Source organism: Protopterus annectens, chromosome 4.part0 (assembly GCF_019279795.1).
Source record: "Protopterus annectens isolate FY-2018-M chromosome 4.part0, PAN1.0, whole genome shotgun sequence".
Classification (NCBI taxonomy): domain Eukaryota; kingdom Metazoa; phylum Chordata; order Ceratodontiformes; family Protopteridae; genus Protopterus; species Protopterus annectens.
Window position 1 is genome coordinate 1,011,218,215 of NC_056733.1, and position 27,333 is coordinate 1,011,245,547.

The 27,333-nt window shown below is 39.0% G+C and overlaps 1 protein-coding gene across 2 annotated transcripts in view; it reads right to left on the bottom strand.

Annotated features, from left to right (window-relative positions):
• Positions 1-26,656, bottom strand: part of CPLX2 (complexin 2) — a 1,020,782-nt gene extending 994,126 nt beyond the window's left edge. Inside the window, exon 1 of one of the 2 annotated variants that reach the window (XM_044068948.1) lies at positions 26,524-26,656. The gene's annotated coding sequence lies outside the window, so the exon portion shown is untranslated. Of the gene's footprint in view, positions 1-24,631; positions 24,813-26,523 lie in introns of those variants that run through there. The other variant, XM_044068949.1, reaches the window with a different exon arrangement.
• Between the last annotated feature and the right edge of the window lie 677 nt (positions 26,657-27,333).

Below are 27,333 nucleotides of genomic sequence, written 5' to 3' on the forward strand. Positions count from 1 at the left end.
CAGAGATCCAGAGAGTAGTTAGTCCCTACAATCTCTTCCTAACCCTCCTTTTCCATACACCATCATCTTTAGACTGACCCCTTCACATACCCTGATATGAGCCTGCGGGCCAGTATCATGTCCCTTGTCTGCTCTGGTTTCAGCAGAGAACAGCACTATCTCCTCTAGACTCTTGCCATGTTTCATCCTCTACTTTTAATGCATCTCTGCTAGTTTTCTTCTCAATGTCTTCTAGCAGCTTCATGTATTTTTTATTTCATGCTCCCAAAACTATGCCCGCTATTCAAGCCATGCTTTGACCAAACCCATCTACAGTGGAAATACTAATCTTATGTTTCTGGAATATCTCTCCTAAAGATACGCTGTATCATTCTGTTTGCTAATGTGACGGACTTCTCACTCAATGGATTGATTTACTTTACTATGTCATACTCATCTACAGAGCGACAGACAGTGCCCAGCATTTCTTTAAAATAGCTATGATATTATTCTCTGTGCATGTACTATCAATGCATGCCTGCACAAATCTCATTTTTTGAAACAGTGCTTTGATATTGTGCATTTTGTGAACACATTTGTCTCAGAAACGTAACCTTGTCTAAAAGGTGAACTTTACCAATTATTCAACCTTAGGTGCTAAATTTTCAAAAAACACTGACATTTAAGAAAACAAGTTGAGAAGCTCAAGACAGTTTAATCTGATATAGTTAAAGTCTAATGGACACTGTACTGACCACTTGGCTAGAACTGAAAACTGATACAAACACTTAGAAAAGCATGCAATCTCAGATTTGTTCAAATAAGCATATACATATCACGTGTATAAAACATACAAATCATATTTGATTTCTGTAGTGCTCACTGCCTTTAACTCAGAAATAAAAAGCCTGCTATGAACTCTGTGCATCAGACCACAGACATATAATTAACACACACTTTTTTTTTAGCTGTGGATTAGAAGAATTTTATATCCATGGTGATCCTACATCAAACAAGATGGCTTTGCTATACAGCACCAAAAGGTGCTATAATTACATAACAAAAGACTTGATGTACTGTGAAGGAGTCCTGCAATTCCAGGTGATGGTGTCAGTTAAAAAATATATGACCTAAGTCTTATAAGATCATAATAATAAATACATTGTATATTTCTAAATTGATTATGACAAAGAGTATGTCTGTCACAGGCAATGAATGAATAAAAAAATAAAGTCTCAGTAGCTGTGTTAGGATTCTCTAAAATTAATAGGACTGTGTAAAGCTGACCTGTAAAGAAAAACAATTTTTCTGAGTAAATAACGACCAACTGAAGAATGTGGATTACATGTGAGACTTATTCAGTGCTATACATAGGCAGTCTCTCACGGGAGTCGCACTACCGAAGTGACCTCATACTGAGAATAAAAATATATATATAAACTTTATAATACTAGGTGAATATTGGTGTGGTATACAGAAGTTAAATATTTCAATTTGCAACACCTATTAATCAATACTAATTTTCCCCGTTATTGTAGGGAAGGTCCTATTACTTTTGTTATCCTCAAGTACCATATATAGACAAGAATATCTCTGTGCAACTAACTTAACTTAAATTTCACCACATAAATAAATACTTCAAACTGCATTTAGAAGCTATCAAAAACCAGAAAATCTCTAAGAAACACATATTTTGTCATTGCATCCTGATTGATTAAAGAAATACATTGAAAAACAGTGTTGTAGAGAGGTACAGAGACAGAGAAATTAGTACATGTATAGCAACTTCCATCCATCCATCTACCCACCCACCTATCCATCCATCTACCTTCTCACATATCCATCCATCTACTCAATTACCTATCCATCCATCAATCTACTCACCTATCCATTCATCTACCCTCTCACCTCTCCATTCATTTACCCACCCACCCATCCATCCAACTACCCTCTCACATATCCATCCATCAAACTACTCACCTATCCATTCATTTACCCTCTCACCTATCCTTCCATATAACCACCCACCACCCATCCATCCATCTATCTATCTACCCACCTCTCCATCCATCTACCCATCCACCTAACTATTCATCTACCCACTAACCCATGCTTCCATCTTCCCACCCACCTAGCCATCCATCCATCCATTTATCCATCAGTCCATCCATCCCTCCATCCTTCCATCCATGCATTCATCAGTGTAGCCATCCTTCCCTTATTTCATTCATCCATCTGTCCACACATTTGTCAATACATTAATCCAACCATCTAATAATTAGTCCTTCAATCCAGCCACGAATAGCCTAAATTGCTTATCCTGGTATGGGCCATAGTTGAAACAATCTGAATAGAGTAGTTTAGAGTTTTCTATCTTCAACAACTATCTCTACTTCATTATGTAGGAGTTTTAGGCATTAATAGGCAGGCTCAGAGATATAATCTCTGCAGTGTGCCCTGTTTATGCTCCGAGAGCTCCTCTCATCAAGATGGGCATTGTACACATCTCATGAAAAGCAATCAAGGGGTATTCTCAAAGGGTATCCAAGCACCTCGAATGATTCTATCACCCCAGAAGAGAACAGCCCACACCCAGAGATCCTCCTGTACCACTGAAACTGAGTCCAGAAACTCCAGAAAAGAACATCATCTCTAATTTTCATATCAACAGTGTGGGATCATGGTATTTAATTAAATCCAATTTCAATGGCGGAACTATAACTGAATAAATAAAACTGAAAAACATTTTCATTGAAGCACACATAAAACCAGGCATGTACACACACACGCACACACACACACATACACACACACACACACACACACACACACACACACACACACACACACACACACACACACACACACACACACACACTGCACATCCCCTGTAAGCTTTAGATAAGTATATTTATTTATACTGTATACTTAGTTTTTGTTAACCGGATTTCTTTCTTTCTTTTTTTGAATGTATTCACCCTTTTTACGTGCCTACTTAAAAATTGTATTTGTTGATATCTATTTAATGGGAGAGTCTGAATATGTATCAAATAACAGCTTTGTTGACCAAGTTATTCCTGCTAGGCCAATATCCCTTTTCATGGGAGACCGAATATAGTATTCATACTGTCTAAGGGAAATTTGGCCAAGGTGTTAGATTACTTCCCTTATTCTTTTCAAGAAGTGCTGTGGGATCTTTTCCATCATCCTAAGCAACCATCACCTTAAGCGTGTAGGGTCTTTGTTACTGCTAAAACTACAAGACCCTTGCAAAATCTCTATAAGGACAACTAGCTAATGTAATTTTACACAGCAAAGACAGAATTCACTCTATTCCTCTTAAAGATTGTACTACAGAGTGACAGCTCCTTTCCATCTCCTGAAATAAGCCTTCTTAGATTGACTGAAGAATGTGAGTCCATAATGAATAAAGACATATTCCTATTTTTTTTAAACTATGATCATCATCGCCATGGCAGTTTGCAAAGATATCCCGGCAATGCCCAGCACCACTCTAACAATATAGACTTATTAACATCTATTGATAGGTAGTTATGGGAACTGTAATCATCATCAAGTGATTTAAATGATCTAACTGCCCAACTGAAGTTAGTCATGAGCTATTTGTGAATGGTGCAGAAACATCACCCATAGTAACAGCTAGTTTACCACAACATTTAATGAGACATACTGAACTGCATAATATGAAATGTGGCATGGCAAAATCTTGTTGTAAAGGAGCACTATAACGCACTGACAGAGAAATTACTGAAGATACCTAAATTCCTGTTCTAGTGAAACTCGTGCCTGAATAGGCAGCTGCCCAGATTTATAATCAGCAATCAAAATTGGAAACAGTTGAGACAGAAAGAGATGAAGGTCTGATTTAACCTACTACTACCTTCATTTCTTAATCCAAAGTTAGTGCAGTCTTGGAGGAACACTAATGCTACATGGATCCAGGGTGACACAGGTTCCTTGGCACAGCTATGAAGGAGGGTTTGACTTTTGGCTAGAGTGCATGTATCACATTCCACCTTTTTTGTAACATTTTAACCATTAGATTTTCAGTGTACTGGGCATGTTGAAGTTAGATAAGTACTGCAAGATTGCTCGTATCTTATTGGATACTGGCATTGTGGCGTGCAAGCAAACACATAAAACAAAAATAACTGCTGCACATTGTAATGTCACAAGCAAATTATTATTTATATAAGTATTTATTATTTTTGTTTTACTTATTTGTTTATTAGGTAATCTGCCTTTAGTAAGGACCCAGTAGCACTGCCAGGAGAAATACCTTGCACAGACTTTCACAGTAGTTAAATGAAGACTGAGAAGATGAGACACATCAGTTCAGAATAAAGTTCATTAGCAGCTTACAACTTAAATACCCAGTATTAAAGTGCAGCAGGATCTTCTAAGTCATGATATTTGTACCTGTAGTAATGTCAGAGCAAAGTTACACACAATAAAATGTTGCAACACAGAACCACTGCTTTAAGATGTGTCTTGTCTAACCATATTTACCTTTTGTTGACCATGTTAGTCCAACTAAGCTAGTGTCCTATTTTCAGGAGAGACCCATGGTGCTATTTGTACTACTAGAGGAAATTTGGCTAGGGCATCAGGAACTTTGCTGTTCCTTTCCAAAACCATCTCATGCAGTTGGGACCTCAGTTTAACATCTCATACAAAGGATGACACACTCAGGAGTGTAGCATCCATCTCATGCTGCAGGGCCATATCGGCAATCCATCTAGCTGGTGTGAGCATCGAGCCCACAGATTTCTGCACCAAAGAACCTTGAGCTACCTGTTGTACCACTAACACTGGCAATGTGCAATTAATATTGTATAATTCTTGCTTGAAATGTTTCACTCATAGATGGCTAACTGGTAAAATATGCCACAGAAAAGTCAGTTTATGATGAGGAATCTTTAATGACATCTCTGCCAATTAAAGAAGTTTCTTTTAGATGGAAAATGCCATTTTACAAGTTAATGTGCTTATATCACTGCAAGTGTTTCTATAATTTGACTAAAACTACTGCAACCTTTGGTAATCCACAGTGTAATTTCTATATCTGCACCTTATGCAAAATGCTTTGGTGAGTCACTAACCTGAAAAAATTAACCAGATTTTCCTGTCCTGTCTTATATATATATATATATATATATATATATATATATATATATATATATATATATATATGCTTAAAATGGCTCGCAAAGGCAGTTAGCTTAGTAGTAAACTATGAACCTATATATATATATATATGTGTGTGTGTATACATATATACACGTACAAGCTATTTTCCCACTTTCTATAATTTAAAAGAAAGTTCAGTTACAGAGTTGCTGTTCTGAACTGTTTGTAAGTTTCTTGGAGGCCAATGCTTGCTTGGGCTAAAGGGAAGTCTCTGTGTTCACCAGTGGCAGTGGTTAACACTGAGCAGCCTGCCTGTCCCTGTAGGAGTGGTTACTGCCTAGAGCCTGTATTTTTATTGGCCATTTTGGGTCAATTTCAAACCCCTTGATCTCTCTCTCTTAAAACCCTGCAACTCTCTTTTTGCGTGGTCTTGCACACAGAGCAGCGTCGGGCAGCGCCTTTTGGCGCTTAAACAGGTTTAAACTATTCCAGGCTCCACAAAGTCTGCTCTTCACTTTCTCCCTTAGAACTGCTCTAAATCTCAAAATAAGCACTCTATTTTCATTCTAAAGCCCTGCACTTGCTCGTATAAGTAATCTCACAGGTACACACAAATAAACCTAAGCACTACATCCTCTTATACTCCTTCTAAGCACTTGCTCCCTATTGGTTCTTTCTGATCAGTCAATAAGTAGTTCCCTATATTATTCAGGCCTGTCCAAAGGTCAGTTTCGGGTTTACTCTGCAGTCCAGCTGGTGAATCTGGGAATCTTGAGGCAATGTTACACCTGCCTTATGTATACAGACCACCCTCTCCTCCTCCCAACAAGCTCAAATATATGTGAGCGATGCAACTACATAGCCAAACTGGAGGCTGAACTCTATCAACCCAGTACTAGCACAGCCAGTCAGGAGGAGAAGGTAACCACACACACCACAAATCCAGTCTCACATAGACCTATCGCATCAGCAAACCAAACACACAAAAACATACTCGGAGGCTCTAAATAAAAATCTGCCTAAGCAGCAGTGATCTCCAAAGCAGACATCCAAGCAACCCCTACCACAAAACAATACCCACATAGCACACAGCTCACAAAGTCAGTGTGCCACACAGTCACAGCCCTTAATCCTAAACAACACACATAATAACTTGTAATAGGTGACTCTATTGTCAGACACACTGATGTCCCACTCACCAGACTGAACAAGGAGAAGGTCACTGTAAGCTGCCTGTTGGGTGCCAGGATCCGCCACATAACACAAGCACTCAGGTCACTCCAAAGCAAGTACAGATATGACTCTGTCATTGTCCATGCTGGTGTGAATGACCTGAGACATACCTCCCTGGACTACATGAAAAGAGACATAGAGGAGCTCTCTAATCATGTAGCCCAGGCCGGTATGACCCTGACCTTGAGTAGCATCTTGCCTTCACCAAGAATGATGCCGCAGTATAAAGACAAAATGATCAATTTTAACAATTGGCTAAAGTATTGGTGTCATTCAAAGGGGATCCAGTGTCTGTCAGCCTGGGATGACATGCTTGACAAGCCACGTTGCTTCACTAGGGATGGCTTGCACCTGTCACCCCTGGGATTTTGAATACTGGCAAAGGCTCTTGCTTCCCCCATAGTGCTTTTTTAGGCAAGGCTCAAAAGACAAACCCACTGCCATAGACAACACAAAGGAAAAAAAACTAAGGGTAGTGCTTCTCAATGCCAAAAGTCTAAACCTCAAGATGCACGCACTCTAGACTCTCCTCAGTATGGAGAATATCGATGTCTGTGCAGTAACAGAAACCTGGTTTAAGGCTCCCGAGAACACCCCAGCACTAACAGGTTATACTTCATATCATGATTTTTGGCCCCAAAACTCGAACCAAACCACAAAAGGAGGGGAAGTATCCATATTTATCAAAGATACCCACACCTCCAGGTTAGTGGCATTGCACGAAGCATCGGAGACCATCCATGTGCAACTAACAGTGGGCAAAACTGCCTTTCAGTTTGTAGCCTGCTACAGACCACCCTCCCAAACACAGGAACCCCACTCGGCTTTCCTGAGAACACTGGAGAATATAAAGGTCTCTCCAAACACCATTATATTGGGTGACTTCAACTACCCAAACATTGATTGGGAAAACTACTCAAGCCCAAACACCCTCGTCCAATTTTTCCTAGAATTTATAAACTCAAATGCTATGGAACAACTGGTCACCACTCCCACAAGAGGGGAAAACATATTGGATCTAGTCATCACCAACATGGGGTCTCTATGTTCCATACCAGAGGTATACCCCTCATTGGTATGATCAGACCATAAATTAATCTCACTGGACATCCATATTCCGTTCCCATCCCCAGCCAAGGAAACCATGGTGAAGAACTTCTCAAAAGCAAACTTCACACTTCTCAAAACCGAGGTGGAATCCTTCAAAGCCCACGGGCCAGTGGAAAATATGGCCCAAAATGCAGAATCCTTTACAAAAGCATTCTATGGACACCTACAGGAATGCATGGAGCATGCTATCCCAAATAAAACCAAGACTCACTCCTCCAAAGGCAGGAGACCTGTCTGGTGGACCCCAGCCATAAATAAGCTATACAACAGAAGGCAAAAGCTACTACATGATAGAGCAAAATCCCAAAAAGGGAAGGCACCTCTGATCAGTACTAGCAAGAAACTACGATCTCTCATAAACTCATCTAAGGCCAGCTTCGAAAGAAAAATTTCACAAGACACTAAAGATAATCACAAGGCCTTCTTTAGTTATGTCAGGAACCTGGGAGGCAACTCCCAGATATGTTCTGAGTTAGTGCAAAATGACAAAAAATACACTGAACCCACAGACTTTGCCAACATCCTGGCTGAAAGGTTCAGTGCAAACTTCTCCCTACTTCCCCCCCAAAAGAGCAAATGTCTATCCCAACAGAGTGTAGCCTTCCTGAGATCATAGATGCACAGGTGAGAGCTGCCAACTCCAAAGCAAAAAACACAGCATCAGTGGGACCAGACAATGTCCCGGGCTGCATCTTACACGAGCTCCAAGAAGAACTAAACCCTCATATGAAGTCACTGTTCAATCTCAGCCTTACTACAGGATATGTACCCAAGGAATGGCGTACAGCAACAGTGGTCCCACTCCACAAAGGTGGTGCCACAACAGACCCCAGAAACTATCGCCCTATAAGCCTGACTAGCCTGGTCTGCAAAGGTATGCAGTGTACCTCTTGAACTTGGTCGACTTCTTTGAAACAGTTACCAAAGCCATAGATGAAGGGAAGGTAGTCCACACAGCCTACCTGGACCTCGCAAAAGCCTTCGACACAATACCCCACTCGGGCATCATAAATAAGCTCACCAGCTTAAATATCAACCCTTATGTCACAAGATGGGTTGCAAACTGGCTCAGGGATAGAACCCACATGGTCAGAATAGCAGGTGCCATGTCAGACTCTAAACCAGTTACAAGTGGCATCCCACAATGCTCAGTCCTGGGACCTCTCTTGTTCGGTATATATTTCTCCAAGGTACAGGCTAACATGGATGGACTATGGCTGACCAAGTTTGCAGATGACTGCAAACTGGGTGCCTTAATCGACTCTCTGGCTGACACAAACATCCTCCAAAAGGGCCTCACAGAGATGGATAACTGGTGCCAGAGCCATAGCCTAAAGCTAAATGCCAAAAAGTGCATAGTCCTTTGACAATCACGTTGCCATAGTGGTTAGAAAGACCTTCTATATAGCCTACCTTATCACGAAAGGGTTCACATCTAGATCAAGAGAGGTCATTGTGCCCCTCTACTCATCACTTATCAGGCCCATAATTGAATACAATGCCCCATTTGGGATGTACCTTACCCGACACCTGCAGCAACTGGAAAGACCCCAAACGTACCTCACCAAGAGGATCAAGGGACTCAAACAGATGCCCTATGCAGTTCGGCTAAAGAAACTCCAGCTCTACTCAGTTGCGTACCGCCTACTCAGAGGCGATCTGTGTCTGACGTATAAAGCCATGTCCAACCCAGATATAATGGACATGCTTCATCTCAGGAAATCGAAACCCTTAGAGCTACATGCTCCAGGGACTTGAACCTCAGCACATAAATAAATAGGACATGCTGGAGGGACAGATTCATATCCCAGAGGCTCCCCTCACTCTGGAACAAAATCCCAATACATGTTAGGCAGAGCCCCTCACTAACCCTCTTCAAGGGAAATCTTGACGAGTGGATGGGAGATCGTAAGTTTACCCCGGGATCTCTTCTGTGTCCCTGCTTGACAGAGGTACAGTAAACTAACCTTAAAAGGGCTACCTTCTGTGACCTACTATACAGAGGCACAGTCAACTAATCTAAAAGGGTGGCGAAAGCCAAACACACTCTGACTAGGCTTATAAATGCCTAGTATCAACCTATGAACCTACATATATATATATATCTGTAGCATATCTCCCCAGGCCTCCGCCGAAAACAGGCTCTGTGGAACCTAGTCAGACATTCCCGGTCAACAAATGTTAAAAAAAAAAAAAAAATATATATATATATATATATATATATATATATATATATATATATATATATAAGGTTCCCCTTTACAATCCCGAAATACTGAAAGCTCAAATTTCAGTATCTCGGGACTTTAAAGGCGAAAATGTAAAATCTCAAAAGTGCATAAGCATGAATTAGAATAGCTCGAATCCGCGCTTATGCAATGTAGCAACGGGATGGGAAGTGTTTGGCCGGGATGCTTTACAAAAGTGAAGATAAGTGAGTGTATATGAGTTTTATTGTAAGTTGTGCGTGTGAGTTAGGGTAGGGAGGTTGTGTCTGTATGATGTGTGTGTGTGTGTGTGTGTGTGTGTGTGCGCACACGCGCGCGCGAGAGGGAGTGTGGAATGTCTGCGTGTGAGTGATGCATTTCTTAAGTGTTAGTGCAATCTCAGAGTTGGTATATATAAGTAGGTGGGTGTGGGGAGTACAGGGGGCTTGCCCCCCCTGTGTAAATGTAGTGTAGGATTGTGTAGTTTGTGTGTTGTGGGTTGAATGGTGTGCGTGTTGTGTGGTGTATGGTTTGTGAATGTTCAGGATTTCAGTTTTTCGTGTTTGTGTGTTTCGGGATTGTGGGCTATTCAACTTTATAATTTTGAGATACTGAAATTCGAGCTTTCAGTATCTCAAGGTTATAAAGGGGAACCACACACATATATATATATATATATATATATATATGGTTCTACCTTAGATAATCGAAATACCACATAACTGACAAGCAGTTAACCGACATGACAACACCGAAAACTTATATCACCGACAACGTAAATAACCGACTCTGAAAACGCCGACATTGGTATGCTAATAGCGCCTCTCGCTCCTACCACGTTCCAGGTTATGTAAATAGTTCACTGTCACTATCAGGCATTACAGTTATTATCAAGTAGGTTTGTTCTGTGTAAGTTTTTACGCTATGCTGATTACAGACAACTATCTACATTACCTGGAACGTGGTAGGAGCGAGAGGTGCTATTAGCATACCAATGTCGGCATTGTCAGAGTTGGTTATTTACGTTGTCGGTGATATAAGTTTTCGGTGTTGTCGTGTCGGTTAACTGCTTGTTGGTTATGTGGTATTTCGATTATCTAAGGTAGAACCATATATATATATATATATATATATATATATATATGGGTGTACTTTTGAAGAACGAAAGTTCACTACTTCGAACTTCAAAAGTACATCCACACAAACGCGAAAGTGCACTTTCAGGAAAGTGCACTTTCAAAAACCTGCTAAACCGAATGGGCAGTCACGGACCTCAGGGATAGGGCACGGGTTAGGGGATAGTTAGTAGGGCTGTCCCCTTACCTTGACCCGTGCCCTAACCCTAAGGTCTGTGACTATCACACTACAGTGGAAGACATTCCAAATCGGGCTATGTCCTTCACTGTGGTGCAATAGTCACGGACCTTAGAGTTAAGGCACGGGTTAGGGTAAGTGGATAGTTAGTAGGACTATCCCCTTACCTTGACCCGTGCCCTAACCCTAAGGTCTTTGACTATCGCACCACAGTGGAGGACATAGCCCATTTTTCAATGTCCTCTATTGTGGTGCAGTAGGTTCGGTCTAGTGAGCTTAAGCGAAGCTGCACTTTCATTACAGTGCACTTTCGCTTAAGTGGGGATGTACTTTCCCATTTCAAAAAAGTGACTTTTCGCCGTAGGAAAGTACACCCATATATATATATATATATATATATATATATATATATATATATATATATATATATGGGTCCACTTTGTAATTTCAAAATACTGAAATCTCCAATTTCAGTATTCCAAAACCACAAAGCCGAAAACCCAACCACAACTCACAAACTCGAAAACACACAACCGCGAAATTCAAAATCCCATACTCATGCTACACATACAGTACACACATAAATATACATAACCCCCCCCCACAATCAAACAAACTAATGTAAACTACATATAAGCAGGGGGGCAACCCCCCCTGCACCCCCCCACTTACATATTTTAACTCTGAGATTGCGCAAACAGTAACATAAACGAAACTGACACACATCTTACAGTCCCTCAAACGCACACTTACACACACTCAACCCCTAACCAACATACTTACACACACAAACTTTCCAAAATTAAACCGAAACATCCACATTCCGTACCACCAGAAGCAGAAATTTGAAATATCTGTACTTCGCTATTTTGAATTTCACGCTTCTACCGGTTTCAGAAATGTGAGTATTTGGCTTTGTAATTTCGAAGTACTGAAATTTGAGATTTCAGTATTTTGTAATTACAAAGTGGACCCATATATATATATATATATATATATATATATATATAAATATATATATATAAATATATATATATATATAAACATATATAAGTATGCGTATATATGTATGTATATATGGGTCTCACTTGGTTTATCAAAATTACATTTTGCCGAACTTCAAATAAGTGACACCACTTTGTTGAAAGTCCTCCATTTCAAAAGCTGACAATGCTGAAGTTTGTTTAAGCGAAATAATTAACATTATGCTGGTAGTGTGAGACATACATGTGTACATGTTTATGTACCTTCCTGTACACCCTACCAGCTGTGTGACATGGCAGATATGCCAATAAGTTTACAAATATTCAGCATCGAAAATTATTTTCACAGCAGTCATAGCTTTTAAGTGGAGATTGCACTACAGTAAGGATCGGGAAATCTACCCTTGTTGTTAATGTAGTGCAATCTCTGAGTTGGTATGTATAATCTGCAGAGGGTGTGGTGGGCTCAGCCCCTGACATGGGGGGTGCCCCCCTGCAAAAATATTAGAGAATGTGTCTTGTTCATGTTTTTGTTTTTTAATAGCTCTTATTTTGCTGTTTTGCAGCTCGGCATAGTCAGGTTTTGAAAAAGTGAATTTTAGACAAAGGGGTCTTGCTTATTTGAAATTCATTAAAACATAATTTCAATAAACCAAATGAGGCCCATATATACCTATATAAATATATATGAGAGAGAGACAGCGGAAGGGAGAGGGAGTTATGTGTGAGAGAGACAGCGGAAGGGAGAGGGAGTTATGTGTGAGAGAGACAGCGGAAGGGAGAGGGAGTTATGTGTGAGAGAGACAGCGGAAGGGAGAGGGAGTTATGTGTGAGAGAGACAGCGGAAGGGAGAGGGAGTTATGTGTGAGAGAGACAGCGGAAGGAGAGGGAGTTATGTGTGAGAGAGACAGCGGAAGGGAGAGGGAGTTATGTGTGAGAGAGACAGCGGAAGGGAGAGGGAGTTATGTGTGAGAGAGACAGCGGAAGGGAGAGGGAGTTATGTGTGAGAGAGACAGCGGAAGGGAGAGGGAGTTATGTGTGAGAGAGACAGCGGAAGGGAGAGGGAGTTATGTGTGAGAGAGACAGCGGAAGGAGAGGGAGTTATGTGTGAGAGAGACAGCGGAAGGGAGAGGGAGTTATGTGTGAGAGAGACAGCGGAAGGGAGAGGGAGTTATGTGTTTTTCTTTCACACAAATCTATAGAAACACAATTATTTTTTCTAATGTTTGTGTAAAATTTTGAACAACCATTTACCTTTTTAACATCAAAATATACCTTTCTTATTTAACTATGTTTGCCATTTACAGTACATGTCTATGACCAGTTCATAAATATGAATTTCTGATCTTTTTGCCAGTGCAGATGCCTTTTACACCTAAATTGCTAATATAAAGAAAATAAAGTTGTTTGTAATCACATGAACAAAGGTCTCAGTGTTGCACCAGGCAAAACCCAAGTCATTAACCCTAATAACTGTGAAATCTGAGGAAGGTGATTGAATTTAACCATAGGCATTAGCAGTGTGAGGGTCAGCTGGTACAAGGACTGAGAAAGTAATGCTGGTTGTACATATTGTGACCGACACATTTTTTAGGCCACCCCCTGCTTACCCAAGTTGGATGGAGGGTTAGGAACAGAGTCCTAAACTAAGGGTCTCTGACATTGTCCTGAGTGGATAACTTTATTCAGTAGAATGACTGTTTTAGATTTGTCTCTTTGCTCACAACAAGAAAGACAATGAATTTCTAATATAGAATCTGAACTCTGTAACCAGTACAGAAAAGAAAACTAAGCAGGTGACTGTTGTTACAGCTAAGGAACTCGGGACATACAAGATAAACTCTGCTGACAATGTGAGACCAAATGACCACAAACACCTCAGCTGAAAGAATAAGGTAGATGTTTCATATGCTACTTAAAAGAAAGGTCAGTTGTGACTCCAAGAACAGATGCCGTAACTTTCTTGCAGAGGTTTCCTCTGGCAGCAGCAGCAAACTGCTTGCAAACATCCATTTGAAGCTCAGTGATTGTACGTACATCAAAGCCATCCACATTGATGAAGATGCAAGGAACAGTTCTCACCTAAATACAGCAAACTCCTGCACATATCAGAAATAAAACAAAGTCATTCTTCTTGGCTACTTCACTGTGAGAGTTAAACATGATTCACATTTTTTCATAGCAGTCAGAGAGGTTTAGGGCATAGAAAATACAAATTCTAATAGAATTCTACTGTTTTCTGGATATATGGAGCATATTTGTCATCACAAGCAGTATCTTTGGATACAGCAACAATTTTAAAATCATTTGCAGATATCCTCAAGCTGACAAATGGCAATTGTTTGACTATATCATAATGAGCTGCATGGATAGATGTATGCTCTCATCACTAGGCTCAGAAAATGCACCAGCGTATAGACAGATTATTTCCTTAGCAGATGTATTAAGGGCATTCATATCACCCAGAAACACTAAAAGAATCCAAAATAAGCATATAGCAATCTAATCACCCAGCTTCCTAAAGACTAATATCTGAGGTGCATTTTCATCAGCACTTGTAATCAAAGATCTTTAACATTGTCACAACCGATGAGAAGAATAAGGTATAACACAAGAGGTTTGAGATCAGTATTTACTGAAATCCATTCATAATATCCTTTGTTATCCACACACATTTTTAAATGAAAATTAAAGCAAGATTCAGAGACTACTAGATGGAAAGAAGAGCATCCAGGCTAAGCTAGATACCATCTAATGCCAGCGAAAGAACGAGTCATACTATTAGCTTAATTCAGAAAAAGATAAGAATCGTAAAAACAATAACAAGCTAAGGTGACCAAATGTAAACCTGAAAAGCAAAACATGTGCAACTTATGTGAATCTGTAACTAAGAGAAGACATAAGGGGAGGCTTCAACATCAACATCATTACTACTTCAAGAAAGGAACCGAGCTATTATGTAGACGTGAGAAAGGAAGTGTGTTATTATTTACCTCATAGAAAATGTGTGTGTCGTGTCCTTCCTAATGTTTTCTTTATTTTCCTGACAAGTCATCACTGCACATACACATCTGACATGATAATAGACATGATTTTCCGTGCTGCCTGGATCAGGGAAATATGTTGATAATGACATTATGACCTCTCCCTAGCTTTATGAGGCTTGACAAATGTATGTGACTCAGACTATCACAGAACCCCAATGAAGATACAAGACAGATTTTTCTATCTTCAAAATCTGTCAAGGTCTTGATGTTTTTGAATGACCAGCTTTTACCAGTGTTATTTATAATTGTTCAAAGACAGACCTACATCACACAGAAAATTAAAGTATGGTACTGCAGCAGCCTTTTTCAAAAATCTTTCCAATGATAATCCAAGTCCTCAGCTCTGACTTGATACCCACTGGAGTTGGCAGAAAAAAGGATTATTCATTATAAGATGTCTGCATCCAAATATTAACATTTCAAAACATCTGCAAACCACTTGAGACCTTACAAATGTCTGTTAAAAATGCACTATCAAGGGGCAGATTCCAGAGATAGTTCTATATGTATCCTCCCTATTAACTACCAAATCTTAGATTGGAACACTGACAGTGAAAATCAGCATGTAATCCTTTGGAGAAGTACTTCAGTTCATCATCTTTGAATAATACCTACAAAAAGACACCAATACAGCTGTGTAGTTTAGTTATCATCTCTACCTTTTTACAGAAAGACATTCCAAGCCTTATTATTAAATCATCTAAAGTCCTGGAGAGTTCTCCAGAAGATAGTCTGAATCAAATGTAAATCAGAAAACGAGGAAACAATCCTCAAGCACTGACTTGGCTGTGTGTTCTCTTCTTCTAAGTTCCCAAACTGATTTTTTACGTATGGAACAATCACATGCAGAAATTCAAAAAAAGTAAAAGGAGGTGCTACATACAGACATGAACATTTTTCCCCTCAAAAATACCAATGCTCCATATCGGTGACCTTGTAATCCGTTACATTATTGTGTCCTTTAGAGATAGAGCGGAAAACCAGATCACAACACCTTCTTAATCCATGCACCATGAAATTCAGCTCACCAGTGTCAAAAAATGCTAGAGGTTTGAAGAGTCTATCTATGATATGGCAGTTGCAAAGTCTTAATCCTGCCCCTCTCAAACTCTGCAATTTTAGATTTCACTTGGGCAAAAAATGTATGCTACCAACTGTTCAGTTCCAGACAAAATCAAAGTTTGCTAGACCGGATACTAATCAGTACCAACATTTTGAGAGTTTAGTTTTCTTTTCTCTTACCCTTGACTTGATTTTAGGAAAAGTTTAAGTTTAACAAATTAGTTTACTGTTTTCAAAGTGACCTAAACATATTTATGCATATTTGTTCTATGATCTAATAGTAACTGGTAAGTGTATCATAAGACCATGAGGTATGACGGAAACAAAAGCAAAGGATGGTCACTGGCTGGGACTGACTGATTAGCTGAAATGTTAAAAGTTCACATTACATGGAAACAAAATGCTTGTCATGAAAATATTTGCATTGCTGTATACAGACTTCATCTTTACAGTTCTTGGCTAGCAAGATGCTGCATTAAGTGCATGCCTTTGTTTGCCCGTGTTCTCTACTATTGGTCTGTGGCATACTATTTCTCAGAAATGTACATATTTCCTGCACATTCAGCTTACTGCACATATTTTACAACGAGTTAGACAATAACATTCAAGGTACCTATCACAATACCCATAGATGGCAATACAGCTGCTGTATATACTTTTGGTGAAACTTTTACTTGCACACTGCTTGTCTATTATTTGCATGGGAAGGGACTATAAAGGAACATGTACTAACGTGTCTGAAGAAAAGTATTTGTCTAAATGGCTGAAGGAGAACTTTGTTAGTAGGAGTCTCCTTTATCTTGCTACAATGTGCAGGTGTGTCACATGCAGGCATAAAAAAAGCAGATATTCTAACATTCAGAATTATACTGAACTACTTTTTACAACCTTCTTGCATAATTCTGTAGTCATCCATTTGCATATTTTCACCAAATACTTATAGGCTAGAGAAAGCATGCACAATGCCTAAACACAATAAAAGTAGTCACTATCTATGTGCATGCGTGAAGTCACTGGGTGTGTATGTGAAGTCACTGGGTAATTAATCGACATGTGAGATAATAACTGTTCTATAAATTACACCAGTGTTGAATGCATTGATGCAGTGCAGATTACCTGTGGAGAACGGAGTTAACCAGCTAATCATGCACTAATTAATGAGTAGCCCTGTCCTTGTTAAGTGCAACTCAGACTACCATCAATTGCATTGCATTACTGTTTTCACATTTCCAGAAGTGTGTGTGCATGTGTGTGAGTGTTTGTGTCTGTGTACACATGTATGTGTGTGTCTACACATTATTGTGGTCATAATCACAGTATCACAATACCAGCTTTTTCCTCATCAGCTATTTAAACATACTTTGTTCCATCTACTTTTAAAATGCAATTAAGAAAATTCAAAATACAATGTCGAGTAATATTTAAACAATGTGGAAAACATTATTTTTTTACATTTTTATTTCTAATTTTAAGTTTAGTTTAAAATGCCATTTGAGACAACTCTCTGTTGCATAGATATGAAATGGTAATTGCAGACCAAGAGATCTAGGTATGAGTACTGAGCCTGGGAAGAAGTGGGGGGGGGGGTGGCAGTTTTGGTTTAGATGTGAGTTTGTAGCTGACATCAGTACCCCTGTTTTATGGAAAAACTCAAAGTCAGAGTAAACTTTATTGTCATTTAGAGCCACACAAGTGCAGGCTAAGCAAAATTTTGTTGCTTTGAGCTCAATCTGCAAACAAAAAGCATATAAAAAATACAACAAGATAAATATAAAAACAGAACTACAACTCTATATATGACATTAGCACTGGCACAAGACCAGGACATAATTACAATTTTTGTATGTCTATCAATAGCAGCATTTAGTACTGCACAGTAGAAATTGCACTTAGAAGCTTAAGGAGTAGTAGACTAATGACCATTTTGTCCACTGCATGGAATGTACCCACATTTCAAGTTGTCACAAGAGTAATAAGCATTTAGGGAAGATAGGAGATGACTAGCTTCTGCCTCACAAATACTGCATGGTAGATACCAAGGGTTAAATGCATTAAGAGGAATGACCTTTAGGTGAACTCAGGCATCTGCCAAGCTGTACACAGCACAACAGGTGGAAAATGGTATAAAGAAGCACGGGTCAGTGAATGCAAGACTGCTAGTCCAGCCTCAGCACTGCATATAGATAGGTCACCACAGGAGCTGATAAAATAAAACGTCACAAGTCTGGTTTGTATGGTCATCCTCATGCAGATGCTTGTTACCCCCCCCCCCCGCTCCTTTTTAGTAACAGGGCTCCATCACAGCAAATGACCTCTGGACAGACTGACTTCCCTATGTTGTGATATTTAATGCTACAATGGCCATGAGGTATAAGAAAGACAAAAGCCTCAGGTGGTCATTGGTTGTAAGTGTTTTGTTTACCACAAACATACAAAAAGTGCAAGATGCTCACATCACACAGAAAAAAAAACACTGGTTATCAAAATATTTTTATTGCTGTATGCAGGCTTCAACAGTGTTTTGCGATTAGCGATCATCATCACAATGGCATGTGGGAACACAAATTGCAAAAACGAGGCTTTGCGTATTCTACTTTGCATTACAGAATCTGTGGGAATATGAAGTACTCATGGTTTCAGGTGGAACAGTTGCAACATTATCAATGTACAGGATATGTAAAAGAGAAAAAGTCGTTACTGTGCTCTGATATGCTGGGCTCCATTGCCTCCTTGTGGTTTGCATTTCTTCCTGCCTACCCACCTTGCTACATGGTTCTATCCCACAGCAAAGTCCTCTGTCAAATTATAGCAAAATGCCTACTAATAAGTTGCAGCAAAATTATTTTATCCACCACAGAACCACACCAAATTAATGCTACCCAACTATAAATATAAAGAACAGACAATATCCTTTATATCATGAAACAATATACCAGAAAGCTTGGTGTAAGAGTTAAAGAAAGCTGTAAGAATTACTTGGATATAAACTAGACACATAGAGAGAAACATATACAGACAGATATGGTCTCCAGCAATCTGTACATTAGGAACACAAATAGCTAGTAGATATATATATCCGAACACACACGCATACATGCACGCGCACACGCATGCATACACACAAAACATACATTAACACTAAACGGAATAAAGAAAAAATCTTGTAATTATTTAAATTTATACTAATATTTAAAAAGCAGTAAAACTGTTTTAGTTATTACTGTTTCTGAATTAGTAATTAGTTTAGTGTCATTGAGACAAAATTTCTCATTTGCCACTTTAATTATAAGGATTAAAGTTCTTCATCTACAAAAGAAAGCTAATCACTGTAGGTCTCCAGAAATTTTCTTTTCCATTAGAAAACTAAAATTTGGTTTTATACCAACACATCCCATACAAATAATTATATACTTAACTTGAATCAGATATATATATATATATATATATATATATATATATATATATTTTTTTTTTTTTTTTTTTTACACAAAACGCAAGCACCTCTTCCAAACAGGCAAATTACCAAAGAAATGTCCTTTGAAAACACATATCAATTGCATAAAATAAAAATCAGGAAAGATGTAGAGATTTGGAGACATATCAAAACAACCCCCAATCATAAATACTTCTGCATTATCATTTTTATTGACACTGCATAGCCATTGGTCTGGTGATAGCTGAAAAGGGTCCATCCCGTCAACTTGGTTAACAAATAAATATGCAATAATACAGTCTCAGTTATGTAGGTGCCCAGGTATTCTGCTCTTTATCATTGGGTGGCTATTTACAACTGCAATTAGACCTAATAACCAGTATCTGGTGGGAGTCTAAGTTTCTTATGACAGGAGCTGTTTTCAAATTTAGGTCCACTATCACCCCTTTCATTTCAATACATTATGTTTATAGGTTGTATAACTTTATGAAATACTCAAGAAAATAGGAAGGATGTAGCAACGTGACTTAATATTCGTATATAAAACCTGCATTCATGTGCGGCAAAGCTCCCACGTAGGGTGCCTCACCCCATCCATTCTCTTCCTTATGTAATCAGACTGTCTAGTTTTGTGGACCCATTTCAGAAAGAATCAACACAAACACACACACACACACACACACACACACACACACACACAAAGATTATATGCATATTTGTGTACATATGCATGCACACATGTACAGACATATGCATACATGTGTAGATATATCCACATACTTACACAGACACACACACCAGCAGAAATGTTTAAAATATTCCCTTTCTACTGCACAGGTCATAAAAGGTAACCAATAGGATAGCATCCATTTTTCTCTGAGACATCATTGCAAAAGACTTCAAACATTGTTAATAGCAAATATTTGTAGTGACATTTCAGAGGATCCAGGTCAAATGGCAATGATAAATCTTCTAAAAGGAATGGGCAAAAAAGGGTTGAACCCAGCATTCTTCAAGAACAACCAAAGTCTATGTTACAATAACAGGGGAAAGGATTGTGCAGCCAGATTCACACTACTTCTCTAAAGCACTGAGTGAGTGGGAGGAACAGATACCCCCATAACTGCTGTACAAACCTCTGTCCCATTTAGAAAATACCAAGAAAACTATTAGTCCGGAAAAATATCAAGAATGGTTAAATCTTTACAAAAGAGTCAGTGGGACAGAATAGTGAATTGCAAAGTGTTGCATTTTTAGGAGCAGAGTTTGATTCTTACAGCATCAGAGTGAATAGGGTACTATTATCTGGGTCTATTTTAGAACATCAAAGTCTTGAAACTTTGAATGCTCTAACATCGACCCCTATTCAGCAAACACTGAAAATAGAAAAGCTGCAGAACACCAATTTTTTTCCTAGGGAAAGAATTTGGTTGGCCGTTTCTGTGGCTTCACTATTTTCAGCACTGTGATGGAAAGTTACGGGTCAGGTTCAGGTAAGTGTGCAATTGTGTGGATGTGAGGGTTAGGGCACGGGTTAGGTGCGTTAAGGTTAGGGCGCGGGTCAGGTAAGTGTGCGATTGTGACGGACATTAGGGTAGGGCAGGTGAATTAGGGTTAGGGCGCGGGTGAATGTGCAATAGTGACAGACCTTAGGGTTAGGGTTAAGGTAAGTGGATAGATAGTAGTGTATGTACAGTTTAGTGTAGGGTTAGATGTAGGATTTTAAGTGTATGTGTGTGGATTGTTGTTTTTTGGTGTGCTTGTGTTGTGTGTATGTGTTTCGGAAGAGCAATTTTTTTCCCTGGGAAAAAATTCACTGTTCTGCATGTTCGATATTTTAAGCATTCGCTGAATAGGAGTCGACATTAGAATATTCAAAGTTTTGAAACTTCGGTGTTCTAATACAGACCCTATTATCTGATGCTGAGAATGTGAATGGGTTATACTGATCCCCTAGGAAAAAGGCAGATGTATTTATATGATCTAATCTGATCCAGCCAATACAAATTTACAGAAAGCATAAACATTTATAAAATAATGCATGTATTACTGCAACACTGAACAATGCTGCCAAAATATATCTATATAAAACTCTCAGTAAAAGAAAGCAATTATCTTCAATCCATTAATAAATGCTATAAAATGTAAATGCAAACAAAGTATCCAAGGTACGTCGACATATAATTAAAAGTGAAGTTACTGTAGAAGATGAAAACAATGGAGATACACCCTAAAACAAGAAAGAAAAGAAAATTCTCATTTTTATAAAGAGAAGACACTGAATGCAAATGCAGTATTAACAAGCAGAAAGTTACCCAAACACCCAAAGAGGGCAGTAGTTGTTTCAGAAGAATTAAAGAGAACTAATTAGATAGTCACTGCCCTGGAAGAGTATTTATGTATGCAGCTTACATTTACTTGTTGTCCAAAAGAAAAAAATATATCCGATGGGAAAATTTCAGAAACAGGCATGCACAGGCACACACACACACACACACACACACACACACACACACACACACACACACACATACACACAAACACATCTGCATGACAGATATCAAACACAAATGTTGGGATCCCAAAGATTTGAAGGAAAAAAGAAACATAAAAAAGAAAATCTGTTTTTGCAGAGGGTTCTTGACCCCAGAATTCTCTCATTTGGTGGGCTGCACCCCACAATCCCATTGCTACTTACAAATACCAACTCCAACATCACACTGCAGTGATGAAAGAGCAAATTCCTGGTTCCCACTGTAGCGTGATCTTACACATTACACTAACAGCAATGCCTGAAAATGGAATTTTCAAACTGTTTAGCTGGAATTTCAAGTCATCAAACTTTTAAGTTTTAGCACTTGAAGGGAAACCACATATATACATATAAAGATAAATAGATTATGATAGATACAGTAAGCATAAACACACATACTCAGGCATATAAATGTTTTTATGTAAATTCTCATGAGTACACATAAAACACACAAAGTAAACACATTTGATTATTTGCCAGATCATTTCACTAATTAGAACTAATCTAAATGTGAAGAACTTCTAGCCTGCATGCTAAATGCTCACTCTCTGTATGCCCTTAACTAGAGCTAAACATTTCCGTGATCATAACACCTCTATATAATTTATATAAGTTATATGTCTTGGGGTGGTTCAGTTGTCTGCTATATTCAGAAATCATTTGTCAGTCTCACTGCAGGTTGTCATTCTGCTCCATAAGGCATAAATATCCCTAACTATGTAATATATATATATATATATATATATATATATATATATATATATATATATATATATATATATATATATATATATATATATAGGGAGAGAGAGACAGACAGAGAGAGAGAAAGAGAGAGATATGGATACAAACAGATAGCTAGACTGTCCAATAGGCACACATGCATAATTAAATTATAGTTGCAACAGATATGTAATTGCATATGTATTTGGTATGTTTGCATACACTTGCACATTATATATATACATATACATATATATATATATATATAGAGAGAGAGAGAGATTTATATATATATATATATATATATATACATATACACACACACACACACACACACACACATATATATATATGTAGATATATAATAACAGACATTTGGAATTGTACCATCTCTTCTTTTAATTTTGAAATATAATTTTCTCTCTTTCCTTTTCTTTCATGTTTGAGAAATCCAAGCTGACACAATTATTGGCCAACAGAAGCAGCTTGTAAGTTTTGCCTGCATAAGAAAATTGCTTTGATTCACAGATTATGCATGTAGACAACAAACAGCTCACTGTAAGGTGTGTCACTTGTCAGCAATTCAGGGTTTATTGTGCTAGCATTACACTAACCTGATAGAATACTGCTGTTTATTCACACCGTCAAGAAAAATAGCCTATGAGATTGTGATAGAGAAAATGATAAAACCACTCATATTGCATTTATTTTTCAAACCAAAAATGCAGCTTTATTTATACTGTAGCTAAAAAAAAAGTACATGTGAAGTTTGGGTTTGGGCAATAATAGCAGCATGCAAAACAAGAGTAATTATAAAATGTGTGTGTGTGTGTGTGTGTGTGTGTGTGTGTGTGTGTGTGTATGTAAGTGCGTGTGTATGTGTCCCTGTCTGTAGGAGTGTGCCTGTGCGTGTGTGTGTATGTGTGTGTGCGTGTGTGTGTGTCTGTAGGTGTGTGTATGTGTGTCAGTAGGAGTGTGTGTGCGTGTGTGTGTGTGTGTGTGTGTGTGTGTGTGTGTGTGTGTCTAGGAGTATGTGTGTGCATGCACATGTGTGTATGTCTGTAGGTGTGTGTGTGTGTGTGCACACGTGTGTGTGTGTGAGTGTTTTCTAGGCTGCATCAACAAACAGCAAAAGAAGTACATTTGGTTTGTAGAAGGAACAGTGTTAGCTGTTGTGCACATATTACTTCTAGTATTGTTCACGCAGTCTTGCCAACAAGCTAGTCAAATAGCATATTGTAATTCAAGTCTGACAATCTGCCAGAATCGGATGAAATATTAACTCTAAAGATAATACTTATTTTAGTATATGTACTATTGCAGTAATTTAAGCATTAAAGTTTTTAGTACTATTAATTATCTTAGCAACCAATTCCTGTATGTTTTGTGATTCAGTATATCATACTGATTTTTGTCAGCTAAATTAGATCTACATCAAGCTGGCAAGCCTTATCTGGCACCGACTTCTCTTTCTGTCTCCTTAGTCATGGCAATGCATTTTCACAGCAACACCTTGGTGGGATGGTTCTATTCTGTGACTTTAGTCATTATTATTACCTCACTGTCAGACATCACCCATGTAGCCCTGTGGAAAAAGTAGCTTTGACAACAATTACTATAACACAAATGCTGTCACTGAAGAGCATCATTTGTTAGAAAGTTAAAACAAAGATTTTATTTTGGTTAATGAGGTAATACATCAGACTATTCTCCATTACTATATAGATCAAAAGTTAGCAAGCTGTGTAGGCATGAGAATTTAAGCTATTTCAAGTGCCGTATTATTTAATACTACAAGAGTGCAATGGGCTCGGAACGTAGTCTGTTAAATAAGTTTCCCCCTTAGTATCCCTTACCTCCTCTTTAGCGCTTGAGAATGGTTTGACTTCCCTCCCATCCGTAGCTTACATCTGGTAGATTTAATAAGTTTCAAAACTACTCCGGTGATGGCTTTAGCAATACCATAAGTGGTTGGCAATGTCACCTGTGACACGCTGTTCAAGACTTGATACTTTTGGACACTACTCCACTTGCCTCAGTACTCCATGATTTGCTTGGAGAGATTTGACATTACCTTAATGTAAGTCATGCACAAAATGCATGGAGCTTTAAGCGTTGGACGTAAACAAGCATGCTAGGGTTGCAAACGTGAGCGGAATTAGAATATCGCCCATACCTCTTAAACGTAAGTGACTTCAATTACCTTCTAATACAACTTTCCGAAGTAAATGTTTGCATTCAGTTTTTAAAAACATCGCTAAATCCAGAAGTTAGAAAGTATCGGAACCACACCCAGAATGCACATTCCCTGAAGACCCCCGAAGCTCGGTTTCTAAGAGCACCAAAGAACCCTTTTTAACCTATACAAATGAGACTGGATAAGTTGACATTTTTGTAGCTGACTGAAGACCTATCTTCCAGCACCAGAGACAGCAGCATACCGCACCCCGGTCATTGCTAAATACAGGACGTAAAGAACCAAAGAAGCACTGCAGGGGTTGGCAGCACTTTTAAGTTCTCAGGATGGGTCACCACTAAGATACGTATCCCGTCCCAAAAGGTGCTTTTGTTTTGATTGAAACTGATGCAACCTTTGTGGATAGGTCTTTTGCCAAACTTCTTTTTTTTTCTTTTTTAGAAATAGTTTCAGACTGCATCTGTCACACCTCTGTTCTTACGACATTCAAAGAAAAGTAGTTGACACAACTCTACAAATAAATGCGTCTTGTGCTTTGTAGTATTTATTTTCTAATACAAATAGGATCTATAAAGTGGAATTGTAAAACAAGTATGGACCACGGATACGTTCAATTAGCTTCTACTGCAGTTAGAGTTGGGGAAATAACTAATTCAACAGCTCCAGACAGGCTCGTTGACTGGTCCAATGTTGGGTTGTTGCAAAACCAACTGCTAAGAAGTGGAGGGGAAAAGGTTCCAGGACAAACAATAATGCAGCCTGTAATATGACTCCTGGAAATCCCAGAGGGTTAACGTGTTTCATATAAAAGGCAAGCCGCACATTAAACCTTTGGCTAACTATATGGTGCATGGGGTGGTACAAACGTAAATATTCTACTATGGATTTTCAAAGTTTGATGTATGCACCTACTATTTCCATGTTTGTAAAGTGACAAAATAACTGGTTGTTGATAAGGCAATGCATACCCACAGGCAGCCCCTAGTGCCACCAAAAAGCTAATTTAAAAATCATAAAAAGCTAACTGCCAAACATCTGGCTGCACACGTGCAAATTACCTTGATACTGTCAGGTAATCCTCAAGGAGCGCTCTGAACCGAAATAGCGGTAATATAATGAGCACCTGAAGAACAAGGTCTACCTAGGAAGACAGTAAAGAGCAGTTTGTGTGTTTTAGGCGAAATGACAAGCGTTAGAAACATTTTTTGGTTGACCACCTTTCCCCACTTTGCGGCAATCCGCTATTAAGATTGCAGAGTTGTACAGCCTGCTATACGTTGAGCTGCCCTTTCAGACAGCCCAGTGACCATTTTCAGCACTAAGCAGTCAATGGACATCAGGTTGTTACTGCACACGTTAATAAGCAGATGTTCCTTCCCAACAATCTAGCAGACCTTTCAGCACCAAGGGCAGCGCCTAAAATGTTTCCCTCAATACAGTAGGTTTTTGGGAATAAAAATGTGGTTCACAAGCGGTCATCAATTAATTACACAAGTCAGCCTAAGCATTACACAAAGCAGGAGAGGAAGACAATAACAATCAGCGTCTGACCTGGATGATCACGGAGAGGTCCGCTGCAGAGAAGGTAATGTTTCCCCAGCTTTAATACAAGGAGTCCGGCCCTTTAATTGTCCACAAAGGCAAAGCAGCAGAATGCATCTCTCCTGCAGCTTCCCTGACAGATGACTGCACACGCAACCAATCCGTGCCTTCGGCTACGCCCTCTCACGCTCTTCCACACAGCAATTCAAATCGGGCTTCCATGCAGGCTAAAAGCAATAGGGGTGGGATTAGCGCTGTGCCTGACTCCGCCCCCTGCCCGCGCGGATATACGAGCCAGGGTGGGGGTAGCGGGCTGTTGGCTTCAGCAGCAGCACGCGCACCCACAATCCTACTCGCGGCGCTGTTGGAAGGTGCGGATCGTACCCTCCACGGGCAGCTAAAAAGGGTTATGAGCATTGATTTTATTTTTATTTATTTTTGCATTAGCACAGCTGTCAGCCTTCCTTTAGCGAGAGCACTGCCACCACCATCCCGTCTGCTGTAACAGTGTTGTAGCCCACGGCTGACTATCCTAGGAAGTATTGCTGAGATTTTGCATCCTTATTTGTAACATTTCTTTCCTCCCACCCCAGACCCCGCATTAATCATTCTTTGCTGATACTGCAGAAAAAATAAAACGAGGAAAATAATCTCAGTTTGCTTTGCTGCCTTCTGGCAGTCGCGGGAATTTATAAATTAGTCATGCCTGGGCAACACTTGTTCCACATTTTATTGTACTTTCCTCGTCAAAGCAGCCATCACTTATTTATTTTATTATTAATAATAATAACAATAATAATAATGTATTTACTTTCTGAA